General features: G+C 30.7%; 1 protein-coding gene across 1 annotated transcript in view; it reads left to right on the plus strand.

Annotated features, from left to right (window-relative positions):
* The first annotated feature begins 25,464 nt into the window (after positions 1–25,464).
* Positions 25,465–27,641, plus strand: part of LOC134693719 (orexin receptor type 2-like) — a 33,036-nt gene continuing 30,859 nt past the window's right edge. Inside the window, exon 1 of the mRNA XM_063554619.1 lies at positions 25,465–25,650. The gene's annotated coding sequence lies outside the window, so the exon portion shown is untranslated. The remainder of the gene's footprint in view (positions 25,651–27,641) is intronic.

Genomic DNA, 27,641 nt, shown 5'->3' on the forward strand with positions numbered 1-27,641 from the left:
GAATAGTAAGCATAATCTGCTACAAATGAGGGACCAACATACATGTACCTATGAATAAAGAAGAACCATTGAAACGGCAGTACATAGTTTGATATTTCTTTAGATAAATGACAACCAAGAGGTTTATATTTAATTTCATCCTAGGTAAAAGCAGTAATAATTGAATTTTTTCTTGCGTTTTTACAGAATAATGCTTCTGCAATTTAAAATATGTAAAGAAAAGTATATATATCATGTATATATTTGCGATAAGCACGTCCAGTTCTCTGATAATGACAATTCTAACCCGTTCTGATGAAAGGATTTTTTAATGTCAAATTCTAGATCATAATTGAATTACCTTCGATGTTCAAAAGAAATAGAAAAGAAAACGAAAGTATCATTAACAACTATTAAGAAATTCAAAATGAAAATGATCAAAATATAATTTTGAAATGACATTTTATTGACGTCCGATCACTTTATGACAATTTTGATAATTAATCTTCAGACTATTAGCTCGTTATTTACTTATGATTAATATGAGTATTCTTAAAAAAAAAATAATAATTAAAATAGAAATTTTAATTTAAAGCATATTCTAAGAACAGTAATGCATTGACAAAATATTACTTGATAAAACAAGCTATTATCAAAATGTTATAAGAAATATGAAGTGTTTGGAATTTTGATCAATATTAAAGTCTCATTTAAAATTTAGAAATTGTCGATTGTGATAATTATTATGGAGAATACGATTTATTAGTGCAAACCTACCCCTTTCTTCGCTCAATTATTATTTAATTCCAATTGAGATTAAAGCAACCAACATTTAATCAATCAATCCATTTATTTCAAAAACTTGTTTGAGTTTATAAATAAAAGTATATTAACATAAAAAGTCTATGGATAATATAACATTATTTGATACCAAAGCAAATATAAGTTGACACGTGCGCTCTGCTTTAAAAAACCAACAGGTGTTATTTATTATCATCCCATAATGCGAAGAAAAGGTAAAACCCACAAAACGCCTAAAGGAAAACTGCATTACACCCATAATGCCAGCATTGTATAATGAAACCAAGCCAACACGATCAAGACATGTACTTCACAAATGTAGCAAGCTATACACAAAGAATACTACCAAATCTAATTGATATGGTTAATACACCTGTTTCATTTGAGTATTGAATTCCAAATTTGGTTCGATGAAAATACGTAGAAAGTGTTGTTTCCAACCGTTTCGGAGTGTCAGGGATCGCTTCTGAGATTTTGTATGGTTTGTATTGATTAATTTACAGTTTGAAATGTATTCTAGTTGCTTTGAACCACATGCTTTCTTCGTCAGGGATAACCCATCTTTGAACTATATGACTTTAAAAAAAATACTGCTATGCTAAATGCAGTAAGGAAAAGAACAATTATACTGTGCAGTGAACTACAATTATAAAGCGAAAATAAACTATGAAAATGCCTTCAAATCACATAGAATAGCCTTTGCATATCTTTTTAATATTATTTTCTTATTTTCTTCTGTAGCACTTTATATAAGCGTAATTGTCTGTGTAAAAACTCAACTATTGCAACATTGTTAAGAAAGGTTTTCAAGAGTAGCATAGCTGCAATATAAGTATTATGACTATCATCTATACAAAAGGTAGAAAAAATTTAGTTTTCGAATTAAAAGAGATGTAAATCACACATCAAAGAGAAAATGACTCAAAAGAGATTTCAGTTATTCCCCCCAAAAAGTGCTTTCTGGACTTAAAATTTAACCAACACCATGCCAACTACTTAAGTATTTATTGTATATTATGGTTCGTATATCCAAATGCACAAATTTGATTCTTTTCCAGATTTATTAACTTTTTTATCCGATCTCCAACTATCGTAAAAGGTTTGGAGTTTTCATATACATACTGCATTTAATTGGTTCTGTTACAGGTCTAAACCTTATCTGGTGGACAGTAAGCCCCCGATGGTAGTACCATCCTAACATACAAATACGTCTATGATTCAAACAAAATTATGCGAGAAAATTTTAATTAAACAAAACTAAATTGGTATTATTTATGAAATGTCAACCCAGTTAATATCTATACTCAAAGCATTTTGTGTTAGTTGTTATTTAATATAAGAAGCCGTCAGTTTTCTCGTTTGAATTTTTTCACATGCTTCAGTAAACCTTTAAAAGCCGACTACATTGTGCATAACCAATTTTTTTTAACACATGTGGGTAGTTTTCTCATTAACATGCATACCACATCTACTTATTTTTGTTTTGTTATTAATATCTAATGTTTGCTTTTGAACTTTCATTAATTTCTTGATTTGGAAATCGTATGTTGATGACGACATTATAAACGTGATCTACATATCAATTTGACTATCATTAATAAACGCATTATTTCGTTACATGTTTTACAAATGAACATAATTAGAACCTGATTGGATTTTCACATAGAGGTGTTCAAATAAACATACAGAAATCTTGTTATCACGTATTTTCTAACTGGTAAATGTTATGTCATGTCATTCTTTTCATTAAAATCATATAGTTATTTTGTTCATAAACGTAATTATTGTAGCAAATTTATTTTCATCAAACTGGTTTTTTTTTGCTTTCAGACTTAATTCAGGTCTTATTTCATAAATGACAAATTTCAAATGTAAATATTTCATCAAATATCAAATAAAACGTGTGTCCTGATGAATGGAAAAAAAATATCTGCTTTGTATAACTTAATTTATATGAATCATTAAAAAAGTGTATTGAAATATCTTCTCTCATGAAATATAATAATCTTGTGTTTAAGTCGAGTCTTTAGACAATTTGTTTGTTACCAACCAAAAAGACATTTTAAATTTTAAAAATCAATCAAGAATCGATGTATAGCTTGTTTATGATCGGTAGGAAATAATCTATGTCTGTCCTTAATACCACGAAAACAGTTCGAACGAAACGAAAAACTTCAAGCATTACAAAATGTAGAAGGTTTGATAGCATTCACAATAGGCATAGTCATTTCAATCAATTGAAATTTTTTTTTATCATAAAAGGATTTCATCTAATATGGTAACAGTCCCCGTTGTATAAAGATATCCTTAATATCATTAGACTGCCTAAAAATGACGAGTTAAACAAAATATAACAATTGTTGCACATCTAGAAACTAAATAGTTTGGACTCCTTTTATTTCTATAAATTTTGGTGCTTTTGCCTAATTCGGCGATCTGTTGCTTACTTTATATAATTGTTTTGTTCTAATTCAACACACACACTCTATTGTATTGATTAAAACAACTGAATAACGGAGGATGTTGATCTGTTATTGCAGCTTTTTGCCAATTTCAAGTCTCAATTTTTTTTTGAATTTTATATTGTGGAGGGAAGTTCATTTATCTTTTAGATTAGAAATGTAGTATGTCGTTGTCTGTTTTGTTTGAACAGTTAAAACAAAGTTGTATCTGATCACACGAGATGTCCTTTTGGTTCTTATTATGTTCTTTAAAAAAATAGGAGTTGTGTAATGCGACAACTTTTGAAATGCAGTGTAGGAAAGCAATTATACGCAACATAACTGAATTTAACAAGAAAAGCCTTTAAAATGAAGTCGGCTATCAAAGTCACGATATGAAGAATATGAAACAATTGAATCGAGTAAACTAACGGCCTAACGTATAACAACACAATTTAAGAAAAACAAAAACCTAAGTGTTTCTATTTTAAGGGAGAATTTCAATTTCTTTTCATAATTGATCGTTCTTTTGTCCTTTTGATGAATAATGCTTACCAACAGAGCTTTAAAAATTAAAGTTTAGTAGTAAAAAAACGAGAGCACGCTCATACGCATGCCCCGCTAAAATATTGTCGTTTATTTGCTTACGTTACATTTTGATGCATTTGTACGCAATACATTTTGTCTTTATATTTTACCTATATTTAAATGCTATACTTAATTCCAACAATACTCAAACACCTATATATTGGTGACGACTGGGCATTTCTTCCCTTTAGTTTATATATAGACGTGTATTCACACCCAAACTATTCATATTCAATGTGAGTGTTTGTAAACGTGGATCGTGAATAGTTACTAACAAGATTTACATCAATTTAGAAAAATGTTGAATCCTGAACGAAATTTTAACTAAGCATTTCATCCTTATTTCTAAAATGCATGGTTAAAATAAACTGTGGAGGGACTGTCAAAAATCAAAAACAGCTAACATTCAGTACGGGTATATATAAAAAGAAGATTTGGTATGATTGACAATAAGACGAGTCCCCACAAGAGAAAATGAAAAATGAAATAAAATTGTTTCAAAATGAGATATAAAAGTTTCAAAATGAATTGTAACGAAAAATTACAAGAACCTACACATCATTAGGGTAAAGATGGAAATTTAGTTAGAAGCTATTTTAAAATGAGACTCATAATACATAGTAACGTCAAATTATTTTAAAAGCACCAGACTACCCTCAGAAAGTAAAACCTGTTGTTATGGGCAACAATTAGAATATTAAAATTACAAATAAGGTTACTTTACACAGTAGACATCGAAATGATTTTTTTCCGTTTTTTTAATACAGTAACCTAAATGGCTTAATGACATACCGTAAGCAAACACTGGTCATCGAACATCCCACCACGACATCGGTCATCCACGTGTTTGTCATTGATCAAACGATTGAAGGTCAAACATTTCCGCTTTGTATTTTATAATGAATGACAGACGTAGTTTACTTCCGGATATAGTCTTTAGTTACGATTGTTCCTTCTAACCAGTAATACTTCGGTACTGACATGATTTATAACAAACCTTTCTGAAATTTTATCGTATATAAATTCTTAAATTATAAAGAAACTAAGGCTTTAATTCCTCCAGGCAAAGTTGACGTTAGATGAATTTTACTATTTGTTTTAGAATTTTTTATCATATAGCGCTTCAATTGTTTCGATACTTCTCTCAAATTTCAAATAAAAAGCGCTCTGTACGCATGACATTATTAAACGTGTTATTTTCAAGTTTTGAATATATAAAATAAGGTTAACATGACGGATGCAAATGTAAGTAAAATGGAACCAAAAAAGCAACACTATAAAATGTTCAACAAAACTAGAGATGCTGCACATCAACAATGCTTCAAAATCGAAATTGACAAGACACAAGGTAACCATATTTTCATTCATAATGCACTTACTATACGTACTACATGTATGTGGTTTGATTAATTTAGAACGATGTATATCACTAGAGCGTAAAAGAAAAAATATATTCGATTTGAGGAAAAGTTTTATTGAACGTTATATAATAAGGCCATAGTTCATTCACCTTCTTCATTAATCAGTCTTCCTCAGCAAATTGATTTGACGAGGACTAATGATACAAGAGTCAATGCTAAGACTTTTATGATACAAAAGTCAATGCTAAAACGTTTCATATTTGAGCTAAATAGAAGTTATACTAACTTGTTACACTACATATAAGATATGCAGTAAAATACAAGTCATGTACGTCCAAAAGGAGATAACTAATAAGAATTAATTTGATAAAACGTCTGTAGCACAAGGCCTGGTTTGAGAAGAAGATATGGTTTGGCTGCCAAAGTGAAAAAAACTTTCAAACAGGAAAAGAAATTAGTAACAAACAGTCATTTTTTCTTTCCAGATTGGTGAACAAATGCCATATCTTTAAGAAAGCTATACTTTTCTGGATATGACATGAAAAAATTCAAATAAAAAGATAGCCTATGAACCACTTTGAACGAAGCTTTGAACAGACTCTAACATCACCATCGAACCTAAACAGAAAAAAATGGTGCATGGTCTAATATATTGTATGCAGTTCGCAAAACGTTTCGTGGTGATAGTTAAATTTGGAGTTTATTTGGTCCTCTTGTTAGCCTATTTTGAGTTATTGTGCTTTCTTGGTGTTTGCGGTAAGAACTAACAATCCAATAAAAAAAGGTTATGACAAATTCAGTATGACGAAAAGAATGTAGCATTTAAATAAATAAATTCCTTAGGAACAGAAAAATAATACATTCTAGCAAAACTATAAATTTCTTTCTCAGTAATTTATCATTTTTAATTAAATAAAAAAATCCAAATTACTTTCAATAACATGAAACAACTCATACAATACAAATATTTATTAGGCTAATGAAACGAATTTACACAACACAATAGTTCAATACTATTAAATAAACAAATTTAAGAATAACAATTATAGAAACTCAAAAATTATTAATACATAAGAATTAACCCGCCATACCGAAAGTCAGCCAAAAAACAGTAAGTGTTAAAAGAAAATTGAACCAAGAGTACACTCTTAGTTTTGATATAGACAGAATCTGCTAACAAATAAGCCTCCCTAGCGCCCAAAAAAAGAACCAAGTTAGAGATAGTCGAAAGTCAGCCTTCTGAAGAATTAAATGAGAGAAATATGCTAAAAAATACTCTCCCCTTCAAAAGGGATTAGACATAAATGAAGCCTTTCTCGTAAAGAGTGTTCCCTCAACTCAAATGAGCCAAAGTATTGGCTATGAAATGAACAAATTTTTGAATTCTAGCATGATTCAAATGCAACAGGTTAGTTTTGTGAAAAAGGGGAATATAGGTCTATGAAATCTGTCATAGAAAGACTTACAAACTGGCATATAATTAACCTTCGCACATCCTGTACTGGTCTAGGTTAAATTGAAAATAGAATAATTCTACAGGAGGCGTTTAAATTTACACACCTAATTTCCTGAATAATTAAATCAATATTAATCCTATATTGATTACTAGTTATTGCAAAAATATGATTATTGCCAACATGATTTAAAACATTACAAAATTCGTTAATATTAAAATAGCCATGTCTTATTTTCCATAGCAAACGTTCACTAGTTATATATGCCACCAAACGCTTGTATCTCTGTATTCTTTATTTCTGGAAAGTATTTCAAAAAACGAATCACCTAAAATCAAAGTGCTTCTGCACCAAGATTTGCCTACTAAAACGAGAATAAAGTATAAAAAATAATTAACAATAAGACATTATTTTATTTGCTACAATTAGGTTTTCATTCAAACCATAACGCAGATAAAGTTTATTTACAGAACTTTTCCAGTCACCTTAAAGTTGAATTTAATCAGATGGTACACCACATTTAAAAGCCCACGTGGCACCACCCCTAAAACTATGAGTTGAAAATTTACCTGCATCCAAGCCAATACTTGTAATGCATTTTTTCAAAAAGGCATTGAACATATTGTAAGTAACTGGTTTTAAAACACCATTTTGTTTAACAACAAAAGCTGAGGCTGAGTCTGGAACAATTAATTTATCGCACATGGAAACACAGGCCGTAAAAAGACAAAGAGGAGAAGAAGTATTTCTAACAAGAGGAATTTTCACACTGCTTTCACCAAATTGTATAGTTTTGGACCAATTAAAATTTACAAGCAATACATTATGTTTTACAAAAATATCCTTCCTTTTTTAGACATTTCAACGGGTAATCTGCGGTGCCTACCAAATTAGACTTTCGGCACATAAGAAAAAACGCAAACAAAAATAAACACCAAAAAGAATGATGATTACTCTCCTCAAAATTTGAATTACTTTTAAACTGCAATAAAATATTCGGAAAATTGGTAAAGGCTGATTTAACTTCATGCGGAGTTAGGAATTTTGGTCCTCAATGCTCTTCAACTTCGTACTTTTTCTTGGCCTTTTTAACTTTGTTAGATTCGAGCGTCACTGATGAGTCTTTTGTAGACGAAACGCGCGTCTGGCGTATATACTAAATGTAGTCCTGGTATCTTATGAGTTTATTTAAACCTTTAAAAAATAATTTAAAATAGAAGGAATTTAAACGCGGAAAATCGAAATCCAAATACAAATGAAGACATTTAAACCATTAACATAATTTCTATCGAGTCAGTGCTATTACATGACCGACTTAAAAACTGACAGTATAAACATATATTCTCAATTGAACAAGGTAAAGGCACTAATTCATCAAAACTACAAAACAGAAAAAAAATGTTTACCAGTGTGTTTTATATTTTTTTCTAGTACCAACTGCAAAGGCACTATTCATTGAACATCTTAATTCTAAACTTCTAAAAATCCAATAGTCTAGTAGTGGCAAAAAAAAATAATTACCAGATATATTTAATATGCTTTGAAATTTTACTTTATGACATGTTTAAGTCAAATCATAATTTCAAGAAAAGCTTTCAAAGCATTTGTTAAAGTGGCACTAGCTGTCAAATTCGTGGTCACCGATTTGACTCAATTTCTCATATTTGATTTATAATAATTTAAAACATTTTTCCGAACTACATGTACCAAAAGTCTAAAATGAACAGTGTACAGAGCATGGGGTAGATAATATGTAGGTTCGTTTCGTGAGTATTTTAGTCCAGACGCCATCTGACTATCGATTTGACCTCAGATGACCATATAAGCGATATAAACATGAATTAAAAACCAATTGTTCAGAGAACAATTGAAGGTCTTTCCATCAAAACAATGTATTTTGATATGAAAAGTTGTGAAACTAAGTTTAAAATGTCATTTCAATCGTCAAATGATAGCTCCTAGTAAGCTGATTCCAAAAATATATTGTATCCATACATTTTTTTTAAATAAGGGAGATAATTTGTTACTTCCGGTTTGAAAAATGTTATTTCCGATTATATTTGAATATTTACTTGACACTGATTCCAAAAATATCTGGTTCTATATACTTTTATATTAATAAAGTACAAAAAATAGCTACTTCCGGTTTACAAAAGGTCGCTTCCGTTTCTTTTTTTCAAGGTTAAATGGTTTGATATATTTTTCTAAAAGTTGTATATCTTTATCATGTATACATATAGAATAAAAGCAAAGGTCAAAATCTAGAACGTCAAATTAAGCTATGACCTTGAGATCAATTTCAAGGTCATAAACCAAGGACCTCAAATCAAAAGACCATAGGTCTTAATTATATTTAGTTAATGAGTTAAATCACCAAACGCGTATTTTTAAATACAAGAGGGGAGAAAACTCCCTTTTACATTCAACGTACGCTTGCAATCAAAAATATACATCTTACGACATGTCGCAACTAACAATTTAGTAAAAATAATTTGTTGATATCTTATACAGTCTTTGGATATAAGTTAAAATAAGCCAAATTAAAAAATATAAGAATATGACCTTGACCTTTGACCTTGACCTAATTTTCATTTTTTGGGACCAAGGACCTCAAATCAAAAGATCCTAGGTCTCTATCACTTATGGTTTATTAGATAGAAATTCATATCACTTATATCAGATGCATAAGGGGAAATAACTCTCATATGGAGCGGTCATAACGCTTCGGTCAAAATAGGACAAATCATGCGAAGGATATAACGAGCAATTTTGTAAAATAAATTTGTCATAATCTTTTACGGTTGCGAAGGAGATGCGCTAACAAGGAAAACAGTGTTTGGGGAGATAACTCCTACAAAGAAAAGTATTCATTTCCGCAGGGTAAATTTCAAAAGCGCATAAACTGTTCGATATCATATACAAAATATCTAAGCGACATATTGCGAAACAAATGTTTATCGCAAGAACAAAATTAGGCGGAAGAAAAAAAAAAAAAAAAAAAAAATAATCAGAAGAAAAACAATAGGTCTTTCCACAGAAAAGTGGAAAGACCTAATAAAGATACGAATAGATTAAACCAACACGTGCAATTGGATTTTTTTACGTCTGTTTGAGTTTATTTTATAGATTAAAAATATATGTTTCTCATTATTTTTAACCGTATAAGAATGATTTTATATGGATCGAATCAGTAATCAAATGATTTACCGTAGTTTCACTTTCATTGTCGACACTCTTTTCTTTAAATAACCAGTACACGTACAATAGATATAGGAAGATGTGGTGTGAGTGCCAATGAGACAACTCTCCATCCAAATAACAACTTAAAATGTAAACCATTACAGGTTAAAGTACGGCCTTCAACACGGAGCCTTGGCTCACACCGAACAACAAGCTATAAAGGGCCCCAAAATTACTAGTGTAAAACCATTCAAACGGGAAAACCAACGGTCTAATCTATATAAACAAAACGAGAAACGAGAAACACGTATATATTACATAAACAAACGGCAACTACTGTACATCAGATTCCTGACTTGTCAATCTCTAACAAGGGGCTAATTGAAGTTCACATGAATACGGATTTAATGAGGTCGACTATTTCACTTGCAAGTGAATGAGTAATTATCAAATGTTGCTTCACCATTTTGGCTGCTAAAAGCGAATTATTATTTCACTATTTCTCTTTCATTATTTATTGAACAAAACAAATTTTACTTTAGTTTTTTTATATATCTCGTAGCTAGTGTCCCTTTAACATCTTAAATCGAAGAACATTTTAAACTAAAATAAAAAGCTTTTTTCATTTCAGATAGGATTTGACACATATTTTTAGTAACTATCAATCATTCAATCATGGCTTTCGTATAACACTCGGAGGGATAACTTTTATTTCATTATTGAGATAAACTTGCTTCATAACTGTCTTCCAACAGAATTGATAAAGTAATGAATTTAGAATGATATAAAGGGTTTGTAAGGATTAACAAGCAAATTACTGCAGTCTTGAGAAGATTTATTTAAGGAATGACTGTAATATTTTTTCTGTCTATGAGGAAATAACATAAAAAATTTAGTGCACACTGAATACCGCGCGTCAATTCATGAGTTCTTATAATTATATTCTAAATTCCATTTTAAACCGAATACCATGAAAAAAACATTGATGACGTCAGGTTCACATGACTAAGTTATGTCTATGGGCTCATAACAAATGACGTCAGCCAATCAGAAGACGCGTTCCTACCAAAATTAAATTATTCAAATAATGTTCTCATTTTGTCACTTTTGTAGTGTCATACATTCAATGCGCTTCCTACATCAGGAACCCATAATCGTCAAATTTCAAGTTGTATGTTAGTCTACAAAATGATAAATACAATGAAATCGCACCAAATTTAAAAGGACGAGTTTCGATATTGTTTTATCAAATCATTATATTATTTTTAAAAAGTGTTTTAATGAATAAAACAGTTTTATCAATTTTACATTCGAGATGTCTTTGAGATTATTGTATAATTGTTGTAACATAATGAGTGTGTGAAACAGTTATGGTTAGAGCACAATTAAATTTATCATAACAATTATCCGATGGATAATAGTGAAATATCGCATTAACAGAAATAAACATTTATAAGCATGTGTATCATTCTCAACCCCTTGGAGGTAAATTGATTCTTAATTTGTTTATTCAAGATAGATTAACGATGTTTAGTAGCTCGTGAGATATTCCAATGGGGAGGATTATTCAATTAGAAGGATTTTTTTACTAAAACATTATAAATGACATGAATGAAAAAAAGCCAAACAGTATAGCTGGTGTAGTGGTTATGGGGTATGGTATTTCCCACACATATTAACAACGGAATAACCAGTTGTTCGTGCATTTAGGAATGACAGTACTATACTTGAACAGTCGCCGCCGTTAATTGAATATTTTACGTTGCATTACTGAGTCAGTAAAAATGTCTTTTTGAGATTGTTTTATCAAAATTGACAAAAATAATGTTTTTCATTCTCTATTTTGAAATGTTATACGATATACAAATAAAAACTTTCAAACAGCATGCTACGCATCATGTTACTAGTAGCATACTTCGCACGATTTACATCAGGTTATTCAGACAAAACACATTTATCTGCACGTCCTGGTTTTAATTAAAACAAACCATAATTGCAATGAGACGGCATCATATAATCTATCTTAAATCGGCGTAAAACATAACTTATACTTCTGATACGTTACATATAAGTATTTATAGATTCTGTACACTGATTTAAATAATCCCTTAAAGTTAACAAAATATAATTAATAATTCAACAGTGCGTAAAAAGATTGTTCAGATTGATCGACTACAACAGTACCTCCCGTAGTAGTTTCAAATTGACACAAGGATGCAAAGAAATTTCCAAACTAGTTTTTATGCCCCACCTACGATAGTAGAGGGGCATTACGTTTTCTGGTCTGTGCGTCCGTTCGTCCGTCTGTCTGTTCGTTCATCCGTCTGTCTGTCTGTCTGTCCGTTCGTTTGTCCGTCCGTCCGTCCGTACGTCCGTTCGTCCGTCTGTCCCGCGTCAGGTTAAAGTTTTTGGTCAAGGTAGTTTTTGATGAAGTTGAAGTCCAATCAACTTGAAACTTAGTAGACATGTTCCTTATGATATGATCTTTCTAATTTTCAAACCAAATTAAATTTTTGACCCCAATTTCACGGTCCACTGAACATAGAAAATGAAAGTGCATGTTTCAGGTTAAAGCTTTTGGTCAAGGTAGTTTTTGATGAAGTTGAAGTCCAATCAACTTGAAACTTAGTACACATGTTCCTTATGATATTATCTTTCTATTTTAATGCCTTATTATATTTTTTATCCAATTTCATGTTCCATTGAACATAGAAAATGATAGTGCGAGTGGGGCATTCGTGTACTTTGGACACATTCTTGTTATTTCTACAATAATTGTGCTTAGTCCAAGATACATGATGTTAATTTGTTTTGTTGTTGACTTTGAACTAGCTTTCAGTAACTATTGTGAGAACTGTTAGATCTGTACTTGGTGTCTTTTGTTTTTGTGCTTTTAGTTGATCTAATGAAGTGTAAACCTTTTCAATAGTTTGTTCTCATGTTTAATCCACCTCAATCTACATAATGTTTTATAATGTCTAAGGGTACATCTGTGGTATACAATGGTGAAGGCCATGTGGTGACCTGTTGATGCTTACTTCTACATCACTGATATCTAGTAAGAGTTATCACATTGCAATCAAACCATCGTCCTATTATACGAAAGATGCTCTAAAAGACTGTTAACTTTTTTTTTATTCGGTCAAACGCTAGAATACACTCTCTTTACTGTACTACAGTATTCTATTATATTGGACAACCAGATTTGTTTTTCATCTTTGAAGTATTTTTCTGAATGTCAATGCAATGGTGAAAAGAACTTCAGGAACGGTAGCCATGGTGTGTTAAACAAGAAAAAGAAAACTGAAAAATATATCAATATCATTTTTATGTTATTTCCATTTACGTTATGTAATGTATACCTCTTAGCCATCTGTATTGATAGATATACCTGTTTGGTTTTTTGTTGTGAGAGTAGAATCTTAACAAATTGATAAAGTCAAAGGTCTAGTAAGTTAACTCGTTAATACGTCTTCCTTAATACTTTTAATAAAGGTCAATTAATAACTTTACCGATAAGAAATATTGACATATGCATCAGGTGGTCATCACTCGGATTTTAATTTTAATAAAGCTTTACAAAAGACGGACACAATCAGTCATGAATAAATAGATGCCATTTTCTGATATCTGTTTGAACTCATTGTCTATAAATTGATCTGATATAAGACGATTATTAGCCAGTATGGCAATGATCTTAACTGTACTCTTATAGACAAATTATTACAATGCAAATATTATACTAGATGAAAATTCTCATTTTGATCTCTGATTAAATGGCCTTTACATAAAGGAATGAAAAGCAACAGAAATTGCATGGATAAGATTTTCCTAGGAGGATGACCCTCTTAGAAAATGTAGCTTAATACTTATAAAATGCGTGATACATGTATGTATAGGTAAAATAATTTGTAATGTATTATCAACTAAAGGAACTTTTGTTTACGTTGTCTCATTGTACTTTCCAAAATACATACGCAATAAATGTTTAAAAGGGATATATAATACATTTCAAATTGTTCTAAACTTTTTATCGGCTTCAAAACTTTACCAGGGATAGTGAAATTGAATATCATAGATAAAGGAAGGTGTGGTGTGAGTGCCAATGAGACAACTCTTTTTGACATGTTATAGAATAAACCATTATAGGTCAATGTACGGCCTTCAACACGGAGCCTTGGCTCACACCGAACACAAAAGCTATAAAGGGCCCAACAATTACCAGTGTAAAACAATTCAAACGGGAAAACAATAAGGAATTAATACCTGCCTTCAATATCTATTTTCTGAAGATCCAAAACACAGTCGAAATGACTCACTAAGATGCCAGATAAAGGCAACATTACTATACCGCTGTTCACAGTTCATAAATCGATTGAGAAAAAACAATCCGGGTTACAAGCTAAAACTGAGGGAACGCATCAAATATGAGAGGAGAACTACGACACAACAGAAACACAACATTAAAATGTAACACCCACAGAAACGAACTATAATATAACAATGGCCATTTTCCTGACTTTAAAAAATAAAAATGGTGGGTTGAACTAATCAGCCAGACAGTGTTGCTATTTTTTTTAAATAAATTTACTGTCTGCAAAAGTATGAATTATTCAAAATACTACGGATTATCTTATCCAAGTCCTTTATTACCTTAGCCGTATTTGAATAACATTTTGGAATTTTTGGTCCTCAATGCTCTTTAACTTTATACTTATTTGACTTACTAACTTTTTTTATCTGATCGACACTGGTGAGTCTTAAGTAAACGAAACTGCAAATCTGGCATTTCAAATTGTAAGCCTGATACCTTTGATATAAAATATTGACATATGTATCAGGTGGTCATCACTCGGATTTTAATTTTAATAAAGCTTTACAAAAGACGGACACAATCAGTCATGAATAAATAGATGCCATTTTCTGATATCTGTTTGAACTCTTTGTCAATAAATTGATCCGATATGAAATGATTATAAGCCAGTATGGCAACGATCTTAACTGTACTCTTAAAAACAAATTATTACAATGCAAATATTATACTAGATGAAAATAATTATTTCAATCTCTGATTAAATGGCGTTTACATGGAGGAATCAAAAGCAAAAGAAATTGCATGGCTAAGATTTCCTAGGAGAATGACACTCTCAGAATGTGTAGCAAAATACTTTTATAATGCGTGATACATGTATGGGTTTAATAATTTGTAAGGTATTATTAACGAAAAAGAACATTAGTTTAAGTTGTTCATGCTGGTAACAGTTCTCCTAAAATGATATTACAAAAAGGGTTCGAAATGAAATCACTGCACGGATTTCAAGCAGAACAAAAAACAACAACAAAGAAAACCTCGCCTCTGCATCAAAGCCACAACAATACAATTCATAACCAAGCAAATGTTCATTGCTATTGATTAAGATCAACACGTTCTATAGCACATTTTTATTGGGAGTCTTTAGTAAAACGTGTGTATGTGTGTTTTAATTGTAAACTCGTCATATATACCAGGAGTGAAATTTAAACCATACGCGCGTTTAGATGTCGCTTAAGTAAAAAAATAAAGTACGAAGTTCAAGAGCATTGAGGACCAAACAGTTCTAGAAGTTTTTGCCAAATAGAGCTAAGGTTATCTAAAACAATACATTTATTACATGATCCCATTGAGCAGGAAATAATATACGCAAATACCTTAAAAACACATAGACAAAACATAAGATAATATTAAGAAATGCACACGGAGGGGTAATTTCCAGATTACATGCGCAATAAATGTTTAAAAGGGATATAGAATACATTTAAAATTGTTTTAAACTTTTTTGCGGCTTCAAAACACCACCAGGGATAGTGAAATTTCATATCATAGATAAAAGAAGGTGTGGTGTGCGTGCAAATAGGGCAACTCTCCATCCAAAATAACATTTATAAGAATAAACCATTATAGCATGTGTATATGTTAATGTACGGCCTTCACCACGGAGGTTTGGCTCACACCGAACAAAAAAGGTATAAAGGGCCCAAAAAATACTAGTGTAAAACATTTCAAACGGAAAAACCATAGGAAATTAATACCTGCCTTCAATATCTATTTTCTGACAATCGAAATGACTCACTAAGAAGCCAGATAAAGGCAACATTAGTATACCGCTGTTCACAGTTCATAAATCGATTGAGAAAAAAACAATCCGGTTTACAAGCTAAAACTGAGGGAAACGCATCAAATATAAGAGGAGAACTACGACACAACAAAAACACAACATTAAAATGTAACACACACACAGAAACGAACTATAATATAACAATGGCCATTTTCCTGACTTAAAAAAATAAGAATGGTGGGTTGAACTAATCAGTCAGACAGTGTTGCTTATTCTTTTTGTTATAAATTTACTGCAAACGTATGAATTATTCCAAATACTACGGATTTTCGTATCCAAGTCCCATATTACCTTAGCCGTATTTGACATCACTTTTTGGAATTTTTGGTCCTGAATGCTCTTCAAATTTATACTTGTTTGACTTTTTAACTTTTTTTTATCTGATCGACACTGGTGAGTCTTGGGAAAACGAAACCCAAGTCTGGCGTATCAAATTATAAGCCTGATACCTTTGATATAAATTTGATGACTGACCAGCGGCTTCTACTATGCATGTAATTGGTATTATTGTATAGCAATATAATATTTCACACAGAAAGTAACCAAGAGTTAGCGTGGAATAAATTCCATTATTGCACTAGTGCAATAAATCTTCAAAATCCATGACGTCATCAACGACAAAACCTCATTTTAAACCTATTTTTACTTTCAAATAGTATATTGCTATACAATAAAAGGGTTATTACATAAATATTTGGGAATATTGTCCCTTGTAGAATATATATTGCACTCGCAAGCTCGTGCAATATTAAATTCTACTCGGGACAATATTCCCCAATGTTCATGCAATAACCCTTTAATACTGCATTACCCGCCATCCGAATCTAAACTTGAACCGGTTTGCACATCAGAGGCAGCAGTATGTTACATCGTAGGATACGGGTGTCACTCTTTGATATATTTGTCTGTGAACATAGTTATGTTGTTCACTATAATTCTTCTAGTGCGTCTTAGTACAAATATGACCGATTATGTAATTATTAACGTTCTTTGTTCAGGGAGGTTGGATCTGCACTTATTGTGCTGTCCAAACTGATCTTCCGATCTTTCCGACCGTGTTCTATTTCCAATCATAACAACCTTGACTGAAGATGACGCTTTTTTAATCTACATACTAATATTTGACAACGATCCGTTTTGGATACTTCGATTTAATCAGGGTTTTTTTTCTTTCGTTTTTGTATACAGAGAATAGATTCCCTGCACAACTTATAATTCAACTCTTTTGTTATTGGCACAGACTATAAGCATAAAAGAGGGACGAAAGATATTAAAGGGACAGTCAAACTCATAAATCTAGAACAAACTGACAACGCCATGGCTAAAAATGAAAAAGACAAACAGAAAAACAATAGTACACATGACACAACATAGCAAACTAAAGAATAAACAACACGAACCCCACCAAAACTAGGGGTGATCTCAGATGCTCCGGAAAGGTAAGCAGATCCTGCTCCACATGTGGCACCCGTCGTGTTGCTTATGTGATTACAAATCCGGTAAATAGTCTAATTCGGTAGGTCACATAACATTACAAACACAGGTTATCAGCCGAAAGAACATTTTTAAAGAGCAGTTATTTGTGTTTTCGTGAACTATTCTTATGTTTAAGCACGAAATAGAAAATCCATCTAAGTGTGTTGGTCTAGTATACTTATTATTGAGATTGACTCCCATCATTACAAAAAATAAATGAAAAAATTATCGAAACCCCAAGGAAAAGTCAAATTGGAACGTCCTTTATCAAATTACAAAATCAAAAGCCCAAAAACATCAAACAAAAGGAAAAAACTGTCATATTCCTAGCTTGGTAAAGCATTTCATTGTGTAGAAAATGGTGGTTCAATCTGGTTTGTAGGTAGCGACACCTCTCACTTCTATGAAAGTTGCATATATATTCCATTATTATTAAAATGTAAACCATGAGTGAAAACAAACCCAGACAAACTATGTACCAAAACAAATAGGGATGTAGCAGTCAACATTAATTTTGTGTTACAATCTTAATTACTTAATATTTACACCGCAGCTAAAATGTCATTGCGTAGCAATGAAAATAATCTCCAAAGCTGAATATACAATCTGTCATTTACAACCTAATGTAAAGAGACAATCAACCTTTATATGTATATTTTTTTATATGAGAAAAACACCCAAAATATGTATGTGCTCTAGATAACTAGTTTATGGATTGTTTGTATTTTTTGAAAACACAAATTCTCCGTATCGTATCCATTAAGATTTAATGTTACGCATATCTAATAATTAGGTCCGAGACCACCATTGTCGTCCCTTGATTTTCGTTGTTCACAAATATAGTCCCTAGTGTTGACAGTGGGTTACTTGCCATTAATTTTTATACCCCTTCCAAATTTATTTCTCCATGTTCAATGCCTCAAATTGCAAGTAGGGGGATGAAATTACACTGTAAAAAAATTTGGGTCCAGAATTTTAAAGGAAAGTAGTAATTTGGTCCAGCTGAAAAAGGTTGAAAATGAGCACTTCGGAAGCTGTCTAAAGATTTCAAGACGCCCTAAACACAAAATTGTCCATATTTTGAGTTAGAGGCGATGAAGTTTTCTATAAATTTGATATAATTTGTCCCAAAAGTAGTACAACACACTGTAAAAGTTACTTTAAGAAAGCGCAGGTGGGATTTTTTTAATTTTCATTTATGTTCTAAAAGAAATGCACTACGAATTAATTGTGTTCTCGGACCTAAGAGGTGAAATCTGTAAATATAGAATTTGTACTCTGGCAACTTCCCTAAATGATTTGATGGTGTCAACTTGTCAAATAGCATGAAACTAAAGGATTTAAACTTTTATTTTATAGAATTTCTGCAAAAATGACCAATTTTGGCATTTTATGGTCAAAATAGGCATTTTATAACTTTTTCAATATTGATGCATAAATGGCATCCTGACTTTCTATCTGACAGGTTTTCATGTATCAATATTTGTGTTTCTATGCCTTTATCTGCTTCTTTTACTTATTTATGAACTCTGAATCTACAGAAAAGAAGTTTATCTCAGACAAAATGTGCAAAATGTGTTGTATAAATGACATAAATGACCCTTGTCTAACGCCTTGTTTGGATGAAGTCAATAGTGGGGAGCTTGGTAGATAAAATTTGATGTCCATATTAGAGACCTCACTAAATTTGAATTAAATGCACTTTACAATGTCTATTGTACCTGTTCCATTTCACATAATATAATTCTTTTCTTCTGTAGGATAGCAAGTGGTTTAAATATAAGCCTGTTGAGAATAAATTACATGCAAGTTTTTCCCTAAAAAGGCAATAATCTTTGTTTCAGCCCATACTGCTTGTAAGAAAAGTTAATTGCAAGAGTCTTTTTGTGCTCAGATTTGTTGTATCATGTCACATGAGTATAGAAATGATAAAAAAGACACAAATTTTTATTTCTTATAGCCTCAATATGCATTTTTTATTGTAAATATGTGGCACGGCCTAAATTGACCCTAAATTTTTTCCAGTCTTAATTGGCCTAAGACCCTTTTAAACTAATATGATATGTTATTTGTAACTTTTCTTTCCATTTAAAGTACTTTCAATACATATGTAAGGATTATTTATAACAAAAAAGCTTCACAAATTATAAATTGCTGGAAAATATTACATCTTCAGGTAAGGCCCCCCTTCATTGAAAAACCTAAATTTTTAGGCACAGGCTCATATAAATTTGAATTTTGAATAATTATGCCAAGTCTGATAAATCAAATGAGTACTCTATTGCTTTAAGTACATGATAAGTTATATATTAAGGCATTTAAAGAGTATTTTTTTGCAATATTTTAATTTTTAATGCCCCAAATGTTGATAGTTGAAATTTTTCAATTTTAACGTCAAAACTTTACACGCAAAGATGAGTATAAATCTTAATTTAATGTGTATAATATACATCCTATTGTCATGAAACTTTGTAAGCAGTGTTATAATTCATTAAGCTTTGTTCATACCAAGTTTTTTTAAGATTTGTCAACTCTTTCTACCCTATTAGGTCCGAGACCACCATTGTCGTCCCTTGATTTTCGTTGTTCACAAATATAGTCCCTAGTGTTGACAGTGGGTTACTTGCCATTAATTTTTATACCCCTTCCAAATTTATTTCTCCATGTTCAATGCCTCAAATTGCAAGTAGGGGGATGAAATTACACTGTAAAAAAATTTGGGTCCAGAATTTTAAAGGAAAGTAGTAATTTGGTCCAGCTGAAAAAGGTTGAAAATGAGCACTTCGGAAGCTGTCTAAAGATTTCAAGACGCCCTAAACACAAAATTGTCCATATTTTGAGTTAGAGGCGATGAAGTTTTCTATAAATTTGATATAATTTGTCCCAAAAGTAGTACAACACACTGTAAAAGTTACTTTAAGAAAGCGCAGGTGGGATTTTTTTTATTTTCATTTATGTTCTAAAAGAAATGCACTACGAATTAATTGTGTTCTCGGACCTAATGGTACAGATAAATGTACATTTTTCGACTGATTTGTTTAGTGGATTCTTTTGTTGTTCTGTTACACCATTGTGCCATACTATGAGATATTCGAGCGCTAACAATTATGTTTCATCCAATCATATGTGTGGTGTACCCGTCTTTAGTCAGAGGTGTGTAGTTCGTTTGTTGTCGTTCGTTCGAGTCTGGCATATTTGTTGGTTTCTTATTTTGTTAATTGGTTTGTTATTTATTAGGCCATTCGTTTTCTCAATTCAATTGTTTCAAGTTTGTCATTTCGGATTCTTTGATATCTTATATTGTTAAATGGGTTTTTGATTATTGTTGAAGGCCGTGTAGATGCTAACAATTGATTACATCCACTTTATTTGAACTATGAAAGATAGTTGTCTTGTTGTTGATTAAACCGAATCTCCTTATTGAACTATTAAAACTACGGATTTAAATGGATTTGAAATCAAATTATAAAGGTTAAAAATACTTAAAATTGTAATTATTGAACATATCAAGGTTAGAGCAAACACTTGTTCGCAAATGACATATTTTACCTTACTTGAGTTTTTGTTTTATTGGTTTTGTGAAATTTTTTGGTATAATTTTGTGATGACATTGAGGATTCATACCCTAACAAAGATGAAGCGGAATAAGTAATACATGTCCGGTCTTAAATTACACCAATTACAATGATGAATAAGCAAAAAAGATTGGAACTCTTTCAAGGATTGTTCGCATAAACAAATAACCAGTTCCTGATCTTTCATGATTATTTTAGCAATTATTAAAAATCAATATCTGATCTTTCAGGATCAGATATATCACATTAATATTAAATGTATACTTCCCTTGAACAGTGGTGAATTCTCTTTACGTTGAGTTCTATATAACCAAATAATACGATATTATAGATTTTTAATTAGATATAAAAAGGAGTTAAGCCAATTCATATTCTTCAAACTGTCTGGGAGAAATGAAGAATGAGAAAGTAAAATAGGAACTTCCCAAACATTATAAAATTTGACAAAACTTATACATGTCATATTCATCTATTTTCAACATCCCTATGTATATACTTTGAAGTTATGTTCTAATTCCAGATGTCGTTAAATAAGTTGTAATAATTTAATTTTGGATAAAACGCGTATTCTGATTGGCTGACGTTATTTTGTTATTAGCCCATAGATAAATTTAGTCATGTGACCATGACGTCATCAACGTTTTTTCATGGTTTTCTACGGTTTAAAAAGGAATTTAGAATTGACGTAAGTAAATAGTAAATAAATAATTGAACTGCATACTTCGAAATTATCATTTGATGATACTTTCGCGGTTTATTTTAAAAGTGGCTCAGTAGGTTTTCAAAATTCTTCATTAATGTCAACATATTTGACCAATTTGCAGATATTATTTGATCCAGGCTATGAACATTTTCAAATATTTTTTTAGTAAGAACGCTTTAAATTATTAGACAACTTCATGTGAGTCAAGCACATAAATTTTTGCGTGCCCAATCAAAAGGAAAACAAAACACATACTGTCGAGTGGAATTTTTACCGATGACAAATTTCTACTTGGAATTCACAATCTGAGCATTGAAGTCTTCGTATTGTTTTATGTTGTGTATATCTTTAGTCTTTGATTTCTTGTTGAATAATTGTGTCATTTATAATAAAATCCCATATTCATTGTTTTATTGTGACCAGAGCTTTAATTCAACGTTATATCAAAAAGAATGTTCAACTTAGAAAAACCATTACGTGTCACTTTATACATTTTTCTTGAATTTGTAATTTCATAATGTATCAAAGCATTCTTGAGCTGTATGACACCACCGGACTCGGGGGTTTCTCGCTACATTGAAGACCCATCGGTGGACTTCGGCTGTTGTCTGCTCTACGGTAGGGTTGTTGTCGCTTTGACACATTCCCAATTTCGTTTCTAAATTTTATTAAAATAACTTATTGATTTCAATGTGTAACCACCTGTTTGGTGTAAATTATACAATACTTGAAACGTCATTCCTACTATAGTTCATTCGTATCATTTTGCCGAGTCCTTGTCTAAAGTCATAGAGATGTTATCTTTGGAATGATACAAAGTGGATATCGACCTGTATCTGCTAATAATAAACAGTTCGAAGTAGATAGCCTAGAATTCATGATTCTTTTTCCGAAACATAAAATCATTCTTAGAGCTTGTTATTTCAACATTAAATAAAATCATGTTTCGAAGCAAATATGAAGGGACGAAAATTTCGTAAATTTATTAAATTGTGCATCAATCGGATATTTAAGTTACTTTTTTTACAATGTTTGGCATAAATTGTTTTTCAAAAAACAAATATATGGGATGCAATGAATGAAGCATAGTACCGATCCTTAATCTAAAACAACATGTACAAGGTCTTAGTTCATCAAAAAAAAAAAGCCCGAATAATTAAAGGTTTGATTAACATAAGGTTTGATATTCTTAGTTATTTCGTTAATAGATGTAATTGTGATACTGTAGTTTGTATATCTGAATTAAACTAGACAAAACATTGAAACATTTTCTTATTCAAGCTTGAGATTTTCATATTCTGTTGATAGAATCTACCAATCTATTGATATCACTAAATTTACCTTTCCAAAACAATAAACTAAGATTAATCCTTTTCAAAATCCCGATGACCACTTTGAAAATGTAATGAACTTAATTATTACCATATATCTGGTATGGTACAAGTTTCATTTACAAAGAGGAATACCATGCAACAATGTTTTTTTTGCTGACAATGTACTCATTAAGTATTTGATAATGTATTTATTTTTGTACTTGTATGTATTCAGCATGTTTAGATAAAATAAACTAACAAATACCATTATATTTTTATATTAACAAAAGACATTATATTACACCATATAAAACACAAAAACAAATAAAATGGTAAGGTCAGTTTCCAAAAAAATGTATTATTATAATACACAGATGCAATTTTTTATCGGTATTTTAATATTTACTGAAATAAACTAATGTAATTTTTTGTATTCGTGTCTTTCATTTTTGAGTACTATGTGCTTTGTCTTTATGCATTTTTGTGCTTCTTTGTAATATATTTGTTTGTGTTTATAGTGATTAAGATTTAAACACAATGATGACAGCAATACCCCTATTTTTGACAATTTTACATATTACGTCTGTGTGTTTTCATTCACACATCGTTGTCAATATTATAGAACTTATTAATGCAACTGTCATACAAATATTTTGACATTTGATTCGAAACTTTTCGTTTTGAAGTTTCCTCGGGGTTCAGTATTTTTTGTGATTGTACTTTTCACTTTGGCATAGCTCGATACATTAAGACAAATCTATGACAAAAGGAATACCGTACGAATTCAAAAATAGTTATATAAGATAGTTTTAGGGGTTGAATAAGTATTTGGCGAAACAACTATAGGAAGGAAATTCCAACATTAAACATGTAAAATTTACAGTATTGAATTTGATTGTTTATCTTGCAACATGTAAATGCAATGATCATAGTTCTTTGTTTGGTGATATCTTTTTTATGCTTCAATAATTACCAATTGCGTCTCCCTTATTACGTAGGCTGAATTATTATCAATTCGATGTATAAATTATACGTTATAATATCTATGTGATATTAGATTGATAAAAAAAGAACATGATGATATTTTGTACATGGTCATCCCTGGTTTTTTTTTTAAATTTCAATTAAAGTGAGAAAGAAAAATGACAAAAAACACCAACAAACAAATAACTTTTTACTAGTTCTAGAAATAGAATAAGGCAAACGAGAGCGATAAATCTCACGTATACATGATGGTTATGTGTATACATGCATTAAACTTATTTGTAGCATAGACATATAACAGATGAACAACATACACATAAGCACTCTAAAATTTAAAACAACTTTACAAAAAAAGTTATATTTAAAACATATACAAGACTTGTTCTAAATGATATAGCCTGGGATATTTTGTAGTGTAAATTACATAGGATAATAACTTAAAATAAATAAAGATTTTTCAACATTATACATACATTTGTAATTAATTTCAAATATTGTTAACATGTTTTATGGGAGCGTTCATGTCCAGCATGATCATCTAAATCTGAATATATGCGACATTGCAACTATATGTTTTCCATCTTCAATTTCATTTCATTTAAAACATAATTATTCTCAAAGCATATGTTTAAATATATTCTTGTTTCTATTCGAATAGTTGAAACGCCGTGACGAAACTAAGAGATAAAATATTGACGCCGTATGTTTGTGGCATAACATCGTGGCCACAAGTTAAAAATTTGTTTCTGTTTAGTATTAAATTTATATTAAGATCCATTTTGTTACATCTTGTGATCAATTTTATTTGGCAATCGCCAATGGCAGTCAGCAGGGTTATAGAACAGCAGTTGTTCGACCTGTTAGTCAAATGCGTTTTGTTTAAATATACTTTTTCACTTTTTTGGTCTTTTGGAAAATGATGTTTGTGCTGTTTTAGACCCTTCTACAACGAAATTTGTTTTACATGCACACGTATAAAAATTGCGGTTTTTATCCAACGAAATCATAGGTTTGAACGTAGTTTTCAATTTAGACTCGTATATATATATACCTATAGTCGAGAATAACACAACATTTTTCTTTTGAATTTGGGAGAGAAAACAAGACCGAAAGGAAGAAAATGTTTTCTTTGTTAATCGATTAGAATGCTCATATTTACAAAGAAGTATTTGATTATTCTACGCAATAACATATAGTATTTACTCAAACTTTTCTTAAACGTTAGGATATTGCAGTATCAATATAGATAGAAGCGGTCTCAAAGTGAACAAATAAGGATTTTATTGGACATCGATATGTTTAATTATTGTATTGAGACAGTGTGTGCTACAACTCAACTTTGTCTCTGATAACAACCGTGCTTTATTATTCTTAAAATATCAAGAGAATGTGACCAATGCTTATTGATAAATTGATTACTACTTAATTGGGTTTGTTTCACCAGGTATCACGCCCGTAAGACAGTAGGAGAGTTTTCATTGGAGAATGAAAGTACATAGACAACTTGGTTTATGAAATTGTGAAGTGTTTATAATTGTAATGATCTTAGGCAATGGTTTATTTATGAAGTTGTTGAATGCTACTTTGACACTGATCATATTTGGTAAAATTGCATGTGGGAGCGTTTATTGGAAAAAAAGGTAAGACTATTTTAATCAAACTTTTTTTTTTTAATAAATCATAATATTCATACACAGATATTTTTTAATAGAGAAAAAACATTTTAGCAGATATTTGATTTGCATTGGTAGTTTGTTCATTTAATAACCATTATTGTTATTTATTGAAAATATAAAACAAATTGACATATTATATACAATATAAATGAGATTTCTAACTTGTATCGAAAAGATTGGGTATAGTACTTGAGGTGTTAGAATTTGGCGGCAATAATATTAGCAATTATTTTATATTGGTATTTTTTTAGTAGGTTTCTCTATATGAATTGGATTTTGAATAAAAAACCATATGCACCTGAGAAAGTGTTATTCGCCACGCTAAACGTCACGCGCGTTTACATGCAACGTTATTGTAAAAATGTTTCATGTAAAATTTGTTTTGATATAATATGTTTGACATTAAATACATTTTCTTCTCTCGGAATATGGAATAAAACAATTACTGTCTTTTTTTTCGGTAAATATGGGGTTTTATTGACTTTTGAAAAACTGATATTCACTTCGGCCGTTAGTCGTCGGCCTCAGTGAATATCAGTTTTTCAAAAGTCAATAAAACCGCATATTTACCTCATCAGAAGACAGTAATTGTATAATATATTTCTTAATTTTGTTAACATGCATGTATGGTGCATTAGTCTTGAAATCGATACATAATTGCAGATTGTGTTTAAAGGATTTTTTTTATCTATAAATTTTACCTTTACTATATAATACATATGTGAAATAGCAAACATGAAAGCCTCGACATTTTTCTATAATATAATTAAACCTTTGCCCAAAGTATCAATGAACGTGTAAATGGTGTTAAAGGCTTTGAAATGCTTTTCGAAAACAACAGTGATTGTATAGCAATAATAAGGTTTTAAAATAAATAACGTCGTAGGAAAGTTACATATTATAAAGTACAAAAATTAACTGAGGAAAAAAATACTTTAAAGTTAAAATAACCAAACAGAGTTGAAAAAAGGGAGGAAACTAGCGGCTGTGAATTCTACTATTATATGTTAAAGACAACACACCATGATAAAAACAATAAAAATCAAAAACACAAAACACAAAACACAAAACAATGAACATATGAAGAGAAAAACTAAATATCCGATGAGCACGAAACCACACAAACACCCGAAGGTGAACTCGAGTGCTCCTGTGCCAGTTTTTGTAAGAATCAGGAAATTTAGAAAAAAATTAAAACATGACTGAAGTAAAACCCCACCGTCCTAACCATCTTTTTTTTAAAGGTATTCTCAACCCGTGTTAAAAATGTAGGGATTTTCGTATCTGCGTGTTTTGTATTTCAAAAAATCTATAGATGATTGTTGGATTATATTGTTAGTAAATTATGGAGTGTTAATTCCTAGTGCATTTAATTCAAATTGTAACTTGGATTACCAGAACGGGAAAAGGAAACGAACTCTATGAGTTTGACTGTCCCTTTGGTATCTTTCGTCCCTCCTTTAATTTCACGCATATTAAATTGATTGGAACATAACGTAATGTCAACTTGGGTTGGTTTTTGTTTGTCATGTTTTCAACACTTCTTGATTCTAAGGCAGATCGATATGTAAGTTGAACACCTCTAATAAAGTTGCAATCGGATTAATCTAGAAAAATTTGAAATTGTCAACTATCAAACCGTGACGGCTTCATATTGTGATCTGTCATCGTTTCACTTGTATTTTATCAAACAATCTAGTTTGGACTTACGCATCAGTTTTACAAATGCATAACACATTTGTTGACCTTTTATCTCTTTTGAATGTTTTATTTTGATGATAGCTGTCTCTTATTTACACCACATCTCCTTTTATTCATATGCCTGTTACTGGTAAGAATGTACCTTCGTTTAAAAACAAATTAGTAAAGATATTGTTATATTGCATGAACGTCCATTTAGATAACCTAGAAATTCTATTTTCTCTTTATGGGTTGTCTTAGATTGATATAACCCT

Source organism: Mytilus trossulus, chromosome 12 (assembly GCF_036588685.1).
Source record: "Mytilus trossulus isolate FHL-02 chromosome 12, PNRI_Mtr1.1.1.hap1, whole genome shotgun sequence".
Lineage (NCBI taxonomy): Eukaryota > Metazoa > Mollusca > Bivalvia > Mytilida > Mytilidae > Mytilus > Mytilus trossulus.